This window comes from Schistocerca serialis, chromosome 2 (genome assembly GCF_023864345.2).
Source record: "Schistocerca serialis cubense isolate TAMUIC-IGC-003099 chromosome 2, iqSchSeri2.2, whole genome shotgun sequence".
Classification (NCBI taxonomy): domain Eukaryota; kingdom Metazoa; phylum Arthropoda; class Insecta; order Orthoptera; family Acrididae; genus Schistocerca; species Schistocerca serialis.
This window is the reverse complement of record NC_064639.1, coordinates 685,127,021-685,145,036: the sequence shown is the minus strand read 5'-3', so window position 1 is coordinate 685,145,036 and position 18,016 is coordinate 685,127,021.

Here is an 18,016-nt window from a genome sequence, read left to right as displayed (position 1 = left end):
TCGAAGGTGGTTCGAGGAACACCCTTCCAGGTACTTAACTGTGAACTGCAGAGTATCACGTAATGTGAAATCGATAATAGAGTTTCTACAGTCTAAATAAACATATATTCAGAGATTGCCAGTACTTGATTGTATAGTGTTCTTCTATCAGACGTAAACTTAGTGTGCTGACCATGAATCACAGAATGACAGACCATTCTCACCAACATGTTCACAGCGGACCGAACTGAAAAAGCTTTTACTTGCTTCAATATGGATGTTCGCTGGACACACTGCTGACAGTTTCTTTGGAGCGTTCTGAGCAAACGTCCCCTGTGCTTCCTGCAAACAACTGTGAGGCTTGTTCACTAACCTACCATCCATCGAAACAGCCATGCCTATTGTGTAACTGTGTGTGGACTATCGACAGATCGTAGCTCACCAGCTGTTGATTTTTCACCTCTGTGTGATAGTGTTTGAGAAGACGACAGTTCATTAAAAAATTGTGTCTATTCACGATTCCACACATATGCCTTTACAATGTTTTTGTCTTTAACGAACATATTCACACCTGCCACGAATGTTTCTGCTGCCTTCTTCATTCTCTCTGCGCGACATGAGCGCAGTGATATGCCTCGACGAAATGTCACATTCTTCTATGAAGCCACTGACGGAATGCAAAGAAGCTCAAAATTGTCCAGTTGTCCACAGTAACTGTCCTCGCAGCTTCCAGATTCCACGCTTGAATGTGCCAACCGTGGACTACTGATATAGGCTCTGTCTTGATCAAATTATGCTATGACAGATTCTTTTACAGCCTTCAATTCTGATGTTTTGTTTCACTAAATGTGGCCTGGGTCTCGCCTTTTGCGCGTCACAAAATCTTCAATTATACTCCATGTGGATTTCGAGCGGATGCACTTATGTCGGTTAACAAGTTTTCTGTAAAACTGGTATCCGCAATTAAAATAACTTTTATGAATAGTGTCCAATGCTGGGTAATCCATGCACTGCGGGACGGAGTATAATGGATTATACTGTAAATGATGAAAGTATGTGAATGTAGCTTGCCGCTAACTTGGTGTAATGTCTCTCACACATAAACCTGTACAGTAAAGTAAGGGCCTCCTGTTTTATCTTTAGGCTGATCCGTGATAAGACAGGCAAACAATTATACTAATGGAGGATTCTGCGTATTTTCCCTAATTTCGTTCGCTCTCTCTCTCTCTGTCCTTTATCTATATACAGTTTTAAATATAATATTTCATTACGTGAACTCAGCCCAATAGAATCTCTGGTGGAGCCCTTCGTCTTAATATTCAGCGGCTGGCTTGCTGTAAAAGATCTTTATATCTATTATTATTGTTAAGCGCTGCATTCAGTTGGGAAAATCGATCGTTTGAACAATTCGTTCATTTTACGACAGATTTAGAATTTCAGATGTGTCCGAAGCCTTTTTGGACGATTTTAAAAAATCTCGGTGATTGCAGGCTCTCTTCGTCACAACTGAAACTTCCCCACTAATTACAGGGCCAAGACAATCATCAATGATTCAGACAGAGAACTCATTCGTCATTCACTCTAGAATAAAAGGGTCACAAACCTTATTTCTGAGGAAAATTGTATATTCAATCCATCTCCATACCATGTTCCGTTTTCTGTTCATTCCCAGTCTTACTTAATTTGCGTTTACAATTTTTCTCTCTCTCTTCAAATAACCCGCTAGTGGCACAAACGTTAATAGCTCGCTTTAGCGAGAAGAAGAGCAAATATGTCTCTTTTAGCAACCCGACAATCTTCCAACAGGTACTTCCGAAGCTGTCCTAGTTATCCGTCTATAATAACCATGGAGAATACATATATGTATCTCTGTTATTCCAAAGAATAAACGTACTAGAAAAATACCTGGGCGTCGACGAGCTGTCGGCGCATATATTACTAGAAAATCCGATCAGATACTTTTCAAAAGTGAATAAATGTGGATGATTTGATTGACCATTATTAATTATTGCGTGGTAGAGGGTAATTTTCCGTGGGGAGATTACAGGAGGATCCTGATATTTTTTGGGGTAAAGGTACGTATTCACTTTGCTCTGCATTTCCTTCATTTGCTGGCGAGAACGTTCCAGAACTGCTTGAACTCTCATACCCATGTGCAATTTCTTCTCCACCGTCAGACTCACAATCACTATCCATATACAGTGTGTTGATATGTGATATTGTTAAATCCCCAGAGTATTTTTGCGTTATGTCACACAACAGGCGTGCAAGCTCTCATCCGTCACTCCAATTACATCTTCATTATCCGAAGTGTTAGTTTGACGTACACTCGACAGCAAGGAAAGTGGGTCACGCCTGAATTCCAATGTGTAGACTGCACCTGAATGTATGCAACCAACATAGCATACTGTGTTGCACATCGCCGCAACCCTCCATAGTACAGTCGTTGCAAGATACACAATGGGTACCGCTAGAGACTACTAGAGAACACCGGTCTTTATGACAGTCCGTCCAGATGCAAAGTAGCACCACGATAGTACAGAAGAGATCAGACAGTCCTTGACGTATGTAAACTAAACTTAATTACAATAAGTGACAGTTCAAACGTTATGGGACAACTAATTTTGTCATATAAACCGTTCAGTAATCCTTAGGTACAATTAAATATTTGAGACAGTATATGGATTTATAAAGTTGTATGGCAATTGGAAACACGTTCTTTGCTGTCTAAAAGGTTTACCCAACACATGCTGAACGTCGGTCAACGTTCAACGAGGAGTGGTTTCGCATCAACTTTATGTAATACTAAGCAGTTAAAAGAAAACGTGATTAACTGCGGCAAGCACTCTACGGAAATCCCAACATTAACAGCGAATCACAAGTAATATCATTGTTCACATTACTCACCAACAGTTACTTGTACACAAAGTTGTACTTTAAATGACATCACCAACGTCTTCGTTCTGGATCCGGATGCAAACCCAGGACGTAAAGCCATTGTTAACCAAGCAAAGCTTTGTGCCTTATCGAGACTCGATTACTAGGCAGAACGAGACGTCAAATATTGAAGTTTGCAACAGTATCAGTTATCAATTCTCAACTTGAACGTAAATGACGATAATGTTTGTACGAAACCAGGAACCCTAACATGACAATTACCCTCTTGGTAATTAACCTCGAAAGACGTTGTATATTGTTGCATTGTCAAGGAACAAAGGATGCAAATGTTTAAAACTGAAATGCCATCATGTAATGCTGGCGACAAGGATGCGACGCCAGGAACTAATCGGATTGTTGAATAAGTACGTAAAATCAGAATGTAGATATCACTGTTTGTCACCTGTAGTGGGGTTGGAACCTTAAATGACGACTGAAGTTGTATTGCCTGACCGGGATTCGAACCCGGCGCCTACCGCCGTCGTTGTCTAACCAGGAACAGACGAGAAATGTCCAATGTTGGTCCACCATTAGAGAGATGTGCACACGTTTAACTAGAAATAAGGCGACGAAAACGTCTATGCTGACTGAGAGTCGAATGCCACTCACTTGGTTATGAAGACACGTTAATAATCAAATTCTTATTCATTAGTGGCTAGTAGTAGCATGTTTGGTTGCAAACCTTAAGGCCTCTCTCATTCCTAGTAACGTGTTGCCTAATATCTGCGATATCATGGTGTTAATTTACAAGTGGACTGACTGCCGTAAAGAGCAATGTTCTCTAGTAGTCGTGTATCATTGAGACGTAAATGAAGTGCCTCAGCAGAAAGTAATTTCCGTCGTGCAGCACGTATTGTTTCAGACACACTGAGTACATGTTATAAGTGCACGAAACGTGTATTATATACACAAACCTGTGTACTTTTACATTCCGCTTAGTTGTCGTGGTTGAATACACGTTTTCTTAAGACTACATCTAATACAGAGCGCTTACAAGAAAGAATAGCTTCCTGCGTCATGCTATTGCTAGCTAGGTGAAATATTTTGTGGTAGCTATGCTTAAAATGAATGTATTTTTGAATGTATTCTTCGACGAATATTTGAATGAATCGTCAAGTTTAGGTGTGCCTGCACATGTTATAACATAATAGCTGTAGCTGCGTGAGGTTATACTACAGACTTGGATAGGTTAGGTGTAACGTTTGATCCTTCAAGGGGTGATCGTGGCCTTACGGCCCGGGTCTGTACTAGCCGCGGCTCGCGAGCTACGGGCCAGCCAGGCTGGCAGAGGCGAGACGGAAGTGAGCGAGCTGGCTGGCGGCGGCGTTGGTGGGCCAACAGCCCGGGACGAGCCAGCACGGCTGCGCCGCTTGCCTCTGCCTCTGCCGCTCCGTTTGACGTAAATATGTTTACCTCCCCTCCTGGCATCAGTATAAGAGCGGCAAGCAGAAATACACATCAGGCTTTCTGCGTTAATGGCTCACTGGGAGAGGTCTATTCGAGATAGAGTCGTCACTCTCATTGAAGAAGGAGGATGTTCCATCAGAGAAGCTGGCAGACGGTATGGCGTACCACATACCACTGCAACGAGATGGAGGAGGATCTGCATTGAAAGAGGCACCATCAACAGGGCTCCTGGCTCAGGCAGGAAGAGAGTGAGCTCACAGCAGGAAAACAGGGACCTAGTGTCTAGGAGCAGAGAAAATCCCTTTCTGAACGCGAAGCAGTTGCGGCTGGAGACCAACTTCCCAGGCTCCAGTGACACGATTCGCCGAAGGCTGAGGAACGCGGTACTGCATACACGACGATCCGCCGCGAAACAAGAGCACAGCGAAGACAACGTTTTATACCGGCTATGATTTGCGGAGCTCCATCTGAGGGTGTCGTGGGACAACGTCATTTTCACTGATGAGAAGGTGTTTTCCACCAGTAGCGAATCGTTTACAGGCCGCAAGGGACTCGCCGTCTACGCGAATATGTAACCACGACGAGAAGAAGTGGCCGGCTATCTGTTACCTGCTGGGGTTGGATTTCAGCGAGAGGGGCGAGAACTCTTCACAGGATAGAAGGAACTCCGGACAGCGTGCAGTATGCCCACATAATGGAAAATGTGATGCTTCCGTCAGTGCGAATGCTGTACGCAGAAGTGGACGTCACTTTGCAAGACGACCATTCTCCCATTCAAAAGCCGGCCGCGGTGGTCTCGCGGTTAAGGCGCTCAGTCCGGAACCGCGTGACTGCTACGGTCGCAGGTTCGATTCCTGCCTCGGGCATGGAAGTGTGTGATGTCCTTAGGTTAGTTAGGTTTAAGTAGTTCTAAGTTCTAGGGGACTGATGACCACAGATGTTAAGTCCCATAGTGCTCAGAGCCATTTGAACCATTTTGAACCCATTCACAAGTCTGCATTTGTTCAGCAGGGGCTCTCCACGATTGACCTCTACGTCATGGACTGTCCGCCACGGGCGGCTGATATGGCAGAGGTCGCCAGAACATTTACAGAGAACTGGCGACGAAACCAACCAACTATTGCGGACGCTCTTTGGAACTGGGTCCTGGAAGCCTGGGAGGAAGTTGCTTCTTCAGGCTGTTGCGTCCGTCGGCTTATACATGCTATGCCAAGACGCATGATAGAAGTACAAAATAATGAAGGATTCTGGATAAAATATTAGAGTCCTAAAAATGTTTTGTTATGTCTTCTTTTTCGTCATTTTTCCTCATTGGGAGCTAGTGGAAGATCGCGTGGCAACAGAAAAGATACAATATAGGTTAGTTTTCCTTTGACTTGCCTTTTTAATTCAAGTGGGTTTCTTTTGAATATACAGTTTATTAAATATTCTATTTTGATTTCATTTGTACCCTGTCTAGATACTTACAAACTAATCAGCGTAGATGGACTCTGTCACAGTAGTTTTTGTTATTTCAAATACATCTCTCTCTTCCCCTACATCCATGAATGCACCCTCCGTCCTCCACACAATACACAAACGATTTCATATTATGTTTACTCGTTGTTAATATCTCCTCTATTCTCTCTAACACACTCTCTCTCTCTCTCTGACACTATCGCCGCAAGTGCCCTTCTATTCCATTCCCCCAAAACTTTATAAACAAATCTAGCGTTTCCATTGACGCTACATTTTCTCTTTTAATTGCTGCTATCTTTACTCTCTATCATTCCTCTCAACACCTATGAAACCGTATTCTTTGATCTCCCCTTCCATATAACCCATTTCTTCGTTCTGAAAACAGTCCTTCCTTATCTCTCCATTCTAAGATAAAACTAACTGTGGCACACAGCTAAGTAAGCAATACTTTGCAAGCATTTCACGCTTATATTTAGCACTTCTGCACTTCTATTCATTCCCAAATCCCGCTCTCCTTCCTGTTACCCGTCCCTTGACATCTGCATCTAAATGAATACTCTGCAATTCATAATTATGTGCTTGGCAGGGGGTTCTGTCGTCTGGTGGATTAATCTTGTTTTGATGTGTAAAACGTGTAGGTTCGTATCTCACGTCAGGCGTGGATTTTTAACACACACAAATAACTCTCCTTCACCTCTAGTAACAGCAAGTTCAGAACGCCAGGAAGCTCCGTAGTTCAATATCCGCAGTGAAGGTAACATCCCTTCGCTGCCGCCTGGGGCAGAGAGACATTCGTTTGAGCTGTGACAGATGGAGAAACCCCGGAAGGCAGAGACTTTGTCACCAGCAAGCCGTCGTAAACTAGAAAACGTATTTCATTTAATGAACCAATGGCCATGTAAGTTCACAAGGCTCTTACTTTATTTGAAACTGAGAGGTTGAAAGGTGCTGGACTGGGATTCGAACTCGATTTCACAGTGTTACCCCAGATTGCAAACTCTTCTAGGCCTTCTCGAAAGACACCTATCTGGTTTCGAATCCTGATCAGCAAAACACATTCATTATTTCATTTCAAGCCCTAGCATGTGCACTCCGAACTACTAGCGAAAAATAGTTGCATTTTCAACGTCTCTTCGTGCGTTGTCAGCTGTAACGTGTTCGTTTCAACTCACAGCCACATGATGAGCTTTTTATCACAACATTAGAAGATCAAACGTTCCCTTACATCTTTTCAAGTTCATAAATTCCTCTCCATCCTACTGACGAAAACGGATTTGGGTTTGACGTTGTGTTCGTTGTGATCACCAACGACGACATGTTGTGGATTCAACTTCTAGCCATCAGAGTATTTTCCATCACTTCATTGAAAGTACAAACATGCCACTCCTAGCTATTATTGGAAAAGAATTTGATAGTTAAAGTGTCTTCCTGACCACGTGTGCGGTGTTTGAATTCCATTCAGCACAGAACTTTTCGTCGCCTGATATCGAGCTAAACATGCGCACATCTCGCTACTGGTGAACCAACAATAGCTATTTATTGTCTGTTCCTGGCTAGAAACGACGGCGCTAGATGCTAGGTTCGAATCCCAGTCAGGCAAAAACAATTCCATCGTCATTTAAGGTTCCCACATCACGCTATTGCTGAAAACATTTGATATTTAACTTCTGATTTTAGGTACTTCGTTAACAATCCGATTAGGTGCTGGGTTCGCATCCCTGTCACAAGCTTTACATGATGCCATTTCAATTTTAAACATGAGCCTACCTTGTTCCTTGTGAATGACACCATATTAAACGTCGTTGGGGGTAGTTCCCAGGAAGATAACTGTTATGACAGGATTCCCAGTTCAGTACAAACATTTTCATTTATTTTCAGGATCTGAATTGATAACTGATACTGGTGCAAACGTCTATGCTTCACGTCTGTTTATACCTAGTGATCGGGTCTCAATAAGGCACAAACAAAGCTTAGCTTGGTCAGCAATGGCTACGGGTGCTGGGTTTGAATCCAGGTCCAGAACGACGACATTGGTCATGTCATTTAAAGTTCAAATTTGTGTACATGTAGCTGTTGATGTGTTACGACAACAATGATATTACTGGTGATTCGCTGATAATGTTGAGATTTCCGTAGCATGCTTGTTACCGTTAATTGCGTTTTTTTACTGGTTCGTCCAATATCCATTTTCCAGAGCCACTCGCCGTTGAGCGACGTTCAGCACGTGGATGGAAAACCTTTTCGAGAGCGAAAAACTTTTTTCCAATTGCCGTACAGCTTTGTAACTCCATATATTGTCTCAAGTATTTAATTTTGACTAAGGATTACTGTACGATATATGTAAAATAATCTGTTTTCTCAGAACTTTTGGAATGTCACTTGTTGTAATTAAGGTTAGTTTATGAGTGTTATGGGGTGTCTCATCACTAAGAACGTGTTTTCTAATATGTTTTATATGACGATATTAGTTGACGCTTAGACTGACTGCCATAAAGACCTTTGGTCTCTAGTAGTCTGTAGTAGTACCCATTGTGTGTAATCAAACGACTGTACCCCACTGGGGTTTGGTGTTTAGAGGACCTGCAACACAGCTATGTTACGTTGGTTGTATTCGGCAGTGACCCACTTTTTTTGTTGTCAAGTGTACATTTTAGTGCAGCAGGTTCGCTATTCGAACCCGGGTCTCCTGCTGCTAGGCAGATGCTCTGACCACTGAGCCAGCTGGACATAGTGGGTCACTGCAGCTGCACGGACTACCCTAGCATGCCTCTTGTCAGGGACAAATTCTCAACTTGTCCACACACTACTAATATACTGCTCCTTTCCCGTTATCTTCATTACTCACGGCATTTCGCCGATTCCCATACAAGTTCGAGCCTACTGTACGTCTACAATGAAGAGATCATTTGCCGTCTAGCCTTGATTATACACTCAAGAACCAAAGAAACTGGTACACTTGCCTAATATCATGTAGGCCCCCACCAGCACCCAGAAGTGCTGCAATACAATGGGGCATGGACTCGACTAATGTCTGAAGTAATGTTGGTGGGAATTGACGCCATTAATCCTGCAGAACTGTCCATAAATCCGCAAGAGTAAGGAAGGGTGGAGATCTCTTCTGAACAGCACTTTGAAAGGCATTCCAGATATGCTCAATAATATTCATGTCTGGAGAGATTGGTGGCCAGTGGAATTGTTTAAACTCAGAAGACTGTTCCTGGAGCATCTATAGCAATTCTCGAAATGTGAGGTGTCGCACTGTCCTGCTGGATTTGCCCAAGTCCGTCGGAATGCACAATGGACATGAATGGATACAGGTTATCAGACCGGATGCTTACATACGTGTCACCTGTGAGAGTCGTATCTAGACGTATCAGGGGTCCCATATCACCCAACTGCACAAGCCCCGCACCATTACAGAGCCTCCACCAGCTTGAACAGTCCCCTGATGACATGCAGGGTCCATGAATTCAAGAGGTTCTCTCCATACCCGTACAAGACCATCCGCTCGATACAATTTGAAACAAGTCTCAACTGACCAAACAACATGTTTCCAGTCATCAACAGTTCAATGTCAGTGTTGATAGGCCCAGGTGAGGCGTAAAGCTTTGTGTCGTGCAGTCCTCAAACGTACACGTGTGCGCCATCGGCTCCGAAAGCCCATATCGATGATGTTTCGTTGAATGGATCGTACGCTGACACTTGTTGATGGCCCATCATTGAAATCTGCTGAAATTTGCGGAAGGGTTGCACTTCTGTCGCGTTGAACTATTCTGTTCAGTCGTCGTTGGTCCCGTTCTTGCAGGATGCTTTTCCGGCCGCAGCGATGTTGGAGATTCGACGTTTTACCTGCTTCCTGATATTCACGGCACAGTCGTGAAATGGTCGTAAGGTAGATGCTGTGTTTCATAGCTCGTGCGCATAATATAGCACCACGTTGAAACTCACTTAAATCTTGATAACCCGCCATTGTAGCAGCAGGAACCGATGTAAATAGTGCGCCAAACACTTGTTGTCTCATACAGGGGTGACACTGATGAATGACAGTTCCTGGCCACGTACCGTGTTTTCCTTGTGTTTTGCAGGCTGTATGATTGACACAGCGTACTGTAAGCAGGAGAATGGTACTGTATTCATGTCGGGAACAAATCGAGGTGGTATTTGTGCACGGCGTAGGAGATGGAAACGGTCGAGAGGCAGCACGGCTATACCAAAACAAGTACCTTCAAAGACATCAACCGCATCATACAACATTTCAAGACTTTTTTGGGCGTTTGTGTGATCATGGGTCCTTCCAGATAGATGACCGTGCGGGGAGGTGGCAGCATCTGCGTACACAAGATTTGGAGGACCGGCTCTAAAGGATATTGAGACGAAACCTAGTACATGCTGCAAGCAAGTGGCCCGCCAGTTTGGTTTAAGCGATGTACGATTACATGTATCCTGCATGAGAACAGCTATTAGCTATGTATGTTTACAGGTGGGGATATTTAGCCGCCAAATGATTGTTAAAGCTCATGGTGGAACCTCCGGCAATCGGTTTCATTAATGTTCACGTGTATATGTGTGGTGTCTGTTCTTTCGGTCATGCCGCGAGTAGCGAACTGTGCAAAATAAATGCCATCTGGTTGTTTCACCATGAATTTTAACAAACCGCTACTACTCGTATCATAATCTAAGGGAGGCCACTTTGAGCATCTGTTGTGACGAGAGCGCTACGCAGCTCTCTACTGCGTTCTGGGACGATTTGATGTCTTTGCACGCACACCGTCCATTTCCGGATGCATATTCATAGGACCTTTCTTGCTCCTTTTGTAGTTACGAATCTGTCCCTGCAGTCTGTAGATTTTATTAACGTTCACGTATATTTGTGGTGTGTGTTCAGCAAGTAATGAGGATAATGGGCAAGAGGCCCTACAGTTGCAGTGTGTGGATAAGCTGAGAATTTGGTCTGACGGGATGCGTGCAATGGTAGTTAGTGCAGTTGCCGAGACCACCGTGTCTGGATCGCTCAGTGGTCACAACATCTGCCTTGTAAGCAGGAGAGCCTGGTTCGAATCGCGGTCTGGCACGAATTTTCAACTTTCCCCATTCATTTCAATCAGTACCCACTCGCAGCCAAGGTCTGTAATTCCTTTGTACGTTAACTGGCTTCAGCCTACTCATGTCTGACGTCAGTACGTGCGCTTTACTACCACACGCCACACGCTGTAGCGGTCACGCTCGTACTGCTTGTACAGCTGCCTCAGGGGGACTTAATACGCAGACTTTCGGATGGCGGTAGCGGACGCACACGTAGTTTTACAGATGAATGACGTTGAGAGCTATTCTGACAGGTACAACGCTGTATTTCAAACGTGTTTCCAGTCGGTTTTAACCTTTCGAACTGGTGCACTTCCCTTACAAGTACCCTCCGCCTTGCCTTTCACATTCTATCTGCAGAGTATGTTCGTAGATGTAGCTGCAAACTACACTTCTACATAAATCAATATAGAACCATATGGATTTTTTTTCGTAAATTCCATTCAGCTTTACAAGGGAATATTATTTACAAGTGTGCACATGCAGTCTAACAATAAGGTTTACAGTTGCGTTTAGGATCAAAGTTTTCATGTATCTTTCAGAATCGTTTACACCCACCTCACCGGGCGCACAGGAAATTTCTGCATTTACTGCTTTTATTGCGCGCTGTCGCATTTCACTCAACGTCGTTGGAATGTGAGGCACATAGACGGCGCATTTCTCGAACCATAGGTTAAAAAGCAAAACGACAAGTGATGCTACCACGAAGGTCAATAGTGCTATAGGAGATCATTATGCCACACAGGTTGAAAATCCTGCCGCAAAGTTGTAACTCAACTGGATCTGCTGAAACGGAGAACGCGGAATACCTTTGACTGCTGTGTGATCACCGTCTCGACCAACGAATGAGTAAACCAGCTGCACCAGAGAGGTCCCTGTTTGCTTCATGAAGCACTATTGTGTACCGTCACTTAAAACGGAAAAAGAGCTTGATGTTTACAATTCCCTGTACAGTCAATAATGTCTGCCACACTGAACTCAACATTTCGTAATCCAGAAATCCAAAGGGCTTTTGTTTACAGTTCTACTTCACGAGCTTCTAATGCACTGACAAACTGAACGCATTAAAACGTTGATGTTCTCATCTGAGATGCAAACTGCCCGTGGAATACAGATATATTTTCAGACGGACAGTGTGCCATAAACGTCACAAAATAATAAATGAACAGAAAGACTGTCTAAACATTGAGTACTGAACGTTCTCCATACTCTATTCTATATCTCAAAAATTATTTGTTTCCGGACAACAGAAATCCTTTTCTAGTTCTGACACATACTATCTCCTGTATGCATATTGGACTCTGTTTTTTCTTTTTTCTTCAAACACCCTGTATACACGTGGTCATACTGAAGTAACATGTGTTTGTCACCACCACACGAACTGTGCGTGAACTTGACAACATAGCAACTCGGTATCGTCCTACCAAAATTGAAATATTCATTCTAAGTGAACTGTCTTTGAGAAAATGACGTGACTTTCGTTGCCAGTTTTTTTTTATTTCTTTGAACACATCATTTCATGCTGCAACGAAGAAATTCAAGTTTTCAAAACAACTAGGAAACCATTACTGTAACTACTAGTGTTATACATTCACACAATATTCTTGCGTAAGTTTATATTCAATTTTCGTTTCCTTTTCGAAAATTTGTCTGTTTGAAACGGTTTAATTATAGGGCACTTGACACTCAACACACGATTCTAGCTCGTTCAGCAAATACAATACAGCCATCTGATAACGTAAAAGTTCAAAACCGATAAAGGTAATTGTGTTAAAGAAAAGTGTCATCCACTTTGTGGTTGGTAGCTGTCTTTACAACCTGTAACACAAATGCAGAACGCACATCAAGTCACCTCCTAATAAAATAGCCTTATAAAACTACATTTTCCAGGAGACATATTGAGTCTCTACTTTACCTCTTATAAGGATAGAAGCTGAAGTAGTGAATGCAAATTTACGCCAATTTTACTTCAGCTTTCATTCCTATCAAACATAAACTTGAGACTAAGTATGTTTCCAGGAAAATGTAATTCCATGAGATCCGTAGATCACTTACGCCTGAGGCACGGGAAGGATTTCCCCCTTACGCACAAAGCTTGTGCTGTTCCAGTTTCGGACAGCCTAGGTAATACTGACGATTTAAGAAGGGGGAAATGACGATGGGCTGAGGTGTGAATTTATTGTTTGTTGGCAAGTAATTTATCCAGTACTGTTTCACACTGAAATCCCCACGCCACAATAACGCAGAAAGCCACTAGAGGAGATGAAAAAGTCATGTAACTCGTATTTACTTTATCAAGTGCAGATGACTTGCTAATCGAATGGTTTGCAGTTACTTTACAATATCGTGGTTGGCGTCCTGGGAAAGCGAGGGCAATAATCGAAACTGGAACTCAGTGTGGTGCACTCATGTGCAGGATGACGGCGGTCTATATTGAAAACTAACCTTCCTTCTTTTTTCTCATCTATCGTAAAACGTGATCATCTCAAAGAGACTAAATAATTCACTGTCCATATTGGATTCAGAACTTCGCATACAAATAACACAACTGATGAGTTATTTTGAAGGTTATGTCAGTATGACCAATAATTTCACAAATATAGACGTTCAAAGTAGATAGTTGTTCATTACTCAACCGAAAAACAAACAGTCGCAGAAACAAACGATCCGTTAAAGCAAAACCAATCCAACTACGCTCTGCAGCAAGAAAATCTCTTAAGACAAAAATAGAGGATATCAAATATAGCGTAATGCACAACGTAGTTCATTACGACATTGGCAATGCAAAATAAAGATCAAGTGCATCGTGTTAATCATGTATCAATATCCTGGCGAATTGATTGGTAATATTACCGAAAAATATTGTTACCAGCTGCCACATTATAACACTACACTGCGTCACATGTTATATCAACATGGTATTACGACGCAGTTAATGTTACCCTCTGGGAGGATTTTAGTAAATAGACCGTGAGTTATCTAATGAATTTGGCTTATCTAACCTGAATTTAGTGCTGTAGAAGAAACCAGAAAGCTAAAGATTGAAATTTGGGAAATTTTTAAAGTAACCAAGTATGCTTAAATGAAATAAAAACTGTCGCCAGCCTAGTTAGGCATACTAATGTGAAACATTAACTTTATATAATCTGTATAGAGTTATAATAAAGGAAAGCTACTATTGCTTGTTTCCCAACGAAGTGCAATGAACTCTACTGTAATCGGATAAATGGTACAGTGATGCTACCAGGATATCTAAGTTCTCATAGAAACAGTTAACAGCTTATTTGTTCTCAATAGTAATTACTTTGTTGCATACGAATTACGTGATCACCAAAACTTATGAAAGTCAATATTAAACCAGAAATGGACATGGACTTAGTCCTATTTCAACAGTAACTTTCCAAATAGTACACATATAATTAAAAGTCACTTGCGATAGGATTTTTACACTCATTAAGAAGTAATATTGTTTCTGTTTTTTATGGATAAGGGCAATTGCAGTAACTTTATCTTCAATAAGCAAAATTGTTGGTGGGGGCTCTCGAACTGGCTTTCCAATTTTCGTCACACAAAGTACACGGAATTCAAAATTTATTTCAACTGCAATTAATATATTCATTATACAAGCAGGTTTATTCATTTTAAGCAACTCAAAATTGGGGACCCTTAAGCTGTCCATTACTATAAAGTAAACTAAACACACTTTTCTGAGACAATTTTTAAGATGCAAATTTGGTATTATTCTTTCACTAATTTCACTCACCTTGCATGGTTTTTAAAACAGTTAATGCCGGCAATTTTCTCTATATAATTTTAAGTAAGACTTAAAGTGCATTTACACTCTAATTAACTTCAAGACAAAGTGCTGTCTTATTGCCATTAATACAACCAGTAATTTAATGCAGTTAATCTTTGAAGCACAAACACTTCGAAACAAAGCAAATTAATCACCATGGAAGTTTTCATAAATGCAACACTTACTTCCTCCCTTAACTTCAGTTTAAACCACAGTATCTCTAGATGTCTTTTTGCATTCAGAATTGTGAAAATAAACAAATATTCATTTTCATCAATTTTTAACAAACAAGATTCTCGAATGTCAGTATTAATGTGGAGTGGATCCTAAGAGGTATCGTGAGAGGAACCAAATCAAGGATCGGACACAACTTTCACATAATTTGCCTGATTATTGCAAATTAAACAACAATTAAATGTACTAGTTCATACTTTGACATAAATCTGACCTCTGATTTGCTGAAATGATGGCGCAATATTGGTGGCGGGTACATGGTGGCTACCTGGTCTTTCCTCTGGATGTAATTTGCTCTATTACCTTCTTCTTGGAGACGATACTTCCAAAATTAGAGCCTGTTTCATTAATAGAGCACCATTTTATAGCCGTACACAAATCCGATGCCTTTCCATGTTACTCCATGTACTGGATGCTACCCTCGGCATTTGCGCTGTTCACTCACTTGCTGCTCAGACCAGATCAGAACTGTCCAGTAGCTAACTGCCGACTGACCCCTATTCCACCTTTTAGCCCGCGCCAACCACATTTTGTCGCGCGTCAACTCACTTCCGTTGCAAATGGAAAGTACTGTTGCTTTTCATTTTACACAATGCAAGTTCCTAGGTATGTTACATAATTGTAAACAAACATCTTTTAAAAAGTCTTAATATTTAAATACATTAACAAGTTGATACAAAAGCCACATAATTATATAACATTTTCCTCCAATTAATACAAAGAATTTTAACAGTAAACGGAAAACATTTTATACAACTTTCCACATCATTACAATAGGTTAAAGACATTACATACTAAAAATACATACTTGAAACTGAACAGAATTAATAAGTAGAAAATATTTACAGTATTAATTATGGTGTTACAACATCTTTCTGAAGCATCGAAGTCTTTGGAAGTACTTCTAGATACACAGCCGGAACAAGTTAGTACACTCTTTCAGAAGTTTCAGATTCACTCAAGAGTATATGGAGTACATGAAATGATTATATTTACAGATCAATAGATACCAGGTATCGACCCATGCTGAAACACCCATATTAATATGTGGCTTAGCCTCCACGCCTGGCAATGCAGGCGCTGTCTCTGGCGTCGAGTAGATCGTACAGATGTCGAATACTGTCCTGGGATACGTTACGTCACTCCAGCTCGACTTGTCCACGCCGGCCGCGGTGGTCTCGCGGTTCTAGGCGCGCAGTCCGGAACCGCGGGACTGCTACGGTCGCAGGTTCGAATCCTGCCTCGGGCATGGATGTGTGTGATGTCCATAGGTTAGTTAGGTTTAAGTAGTTCTAAGTTCTAGGGGACTGATGACCACAGCTGTTAAGCCCCATAGTGCTAAGAGCCATTTTTGAACTTGTCCACGTGCTTCTGTAAGAGTTGTGGTAGACGAGTAGCGCGAGTCGCTGCTGATCCCATCATATCCTACCTGTGCTCGATTGAGACAAGTCTGGAGATCGTGCTGGCCATCGAAGTTGCTACACGTCTTGCCGAGCACAGGCAGTATGTGAGCGAGCAAACGAGCATTATCGTGTTGGGAATGCTGGTCATCTGCCTGTGAATACAAGAATGGCAGAAGAACGAGTCTAACAACATTTTGCATGTACCAAGCGCTGGTTAGCATCTCCTCCGAAAACCCAAACGTGAACGAGAGTTGTAGCTTATAGCACCCCAAAAGTATAAGATCTGGGGGGAGGGGGGGGGGGGGGGGGCGTGTGTCTTGCTCGAGTACACTCTACTAGACAGTGCTCACCAGGTCCGCGTCGTACACGCAAACGACCGTCACTTGCGGGGAGGAAGAATCTGCATTTATCTCTGAAGACCACGGCGCGCCATTCCATCTTCCAAGTGAACCTCTGACGGCACCAGTCGAGCCGTGTGCGTCGATGCTGTGGCGTGGTTGGCTTGATGGTTCAAATGGCTCTGAGCACTATGGGACTTAACTTCTGAGGTCATCAGTCCCCTAGAACTTATAATTACTTAAAGCTAACTAACCTAAGGACATCACACACACCCATGCCCGCGGCAGGATTCGCACCTGCGACCGTAGCGGTCGTGCGGTTCTAGACTGTAGCGCCTAGAACCGCTCGGCCAACCTGGCCGGCATGTGGCGTGGTTGAAGGACGGGCTAGAGGTCTACGTGACCGTAGTACCCCTGCTAATAGCCGGTCCGCAACAGTTCTTGTTCACACGTCTGGGCTCACAAGTCCTCTTATCTGTGCTGTGGTATCCGTGCGATCTGCCACTGCTGTCCTTGTAATACGACGAACTTAGCGGGTGTCTGTGCTGCGTGGACGTCCAAAATCTCGACTACAGGTGTGAGAACGGTCACGTGACTGCTGATACCAGCATCGTCGCACAACTGACGCAGCACGTTCAGCTCGTGTGACAGTTCTCCGAATGGACCATCCCGCCACTCGCAAGGCCACAATTTGACCCCATTCAAACTCTCCCAGTTGCCTTTGTAGGAAGCGCGAATGCGTCTATGTAGCTGATACCAGCATCGTCGCACAACTGACGCAGCACGTTCAGCTCGTGTGACAGTTCTCCGAATGGACCATCCCGCCACTCGCAAGGCCACAATTTGACCCCATTCAAACTCTCCCAGTTGCCTTTGTAGGAAGCGCGAATGCGTCTATGTAGCATGGTAGCCTGCTTGTTTCATACGTTCACACTACACTGAGCCTTAAGGCTGTGAGCACTCCCTATTGAACGGTAGTCCCCTTAGACTGTTTGCAGATTACGCTGTACTTTACCGTCTAGTAAAATCATCAGACGATCAATTCCAACTACAAAATGATCTAGAGAGAATTTCTGTATGGGGCGAAAAGTGGCATTTGGCACTAAACAAAGAAAAGTGCGAGGTCATCCACATGGGTACTAAAAGAAACCGAGCGGTTCTAGGCGCTCCAATCTGGAACCGCGCGACCGCTCCGGTCGCAGGTTCGAATCCTGCCTCGAGCATGGATGTGTGTGAGGTCCTTAGGCTACTTAGGTTTAAGTAGCTCTAAGTTCTAGGGGTCTGATGGCCTCAGAAGTTAAGCCCCATAGTGCTCAGAGACATTTGAACTAAAAGAAATCCGATGAATTTTGGGTATACGATAAATCGCACAAATCTAAAGG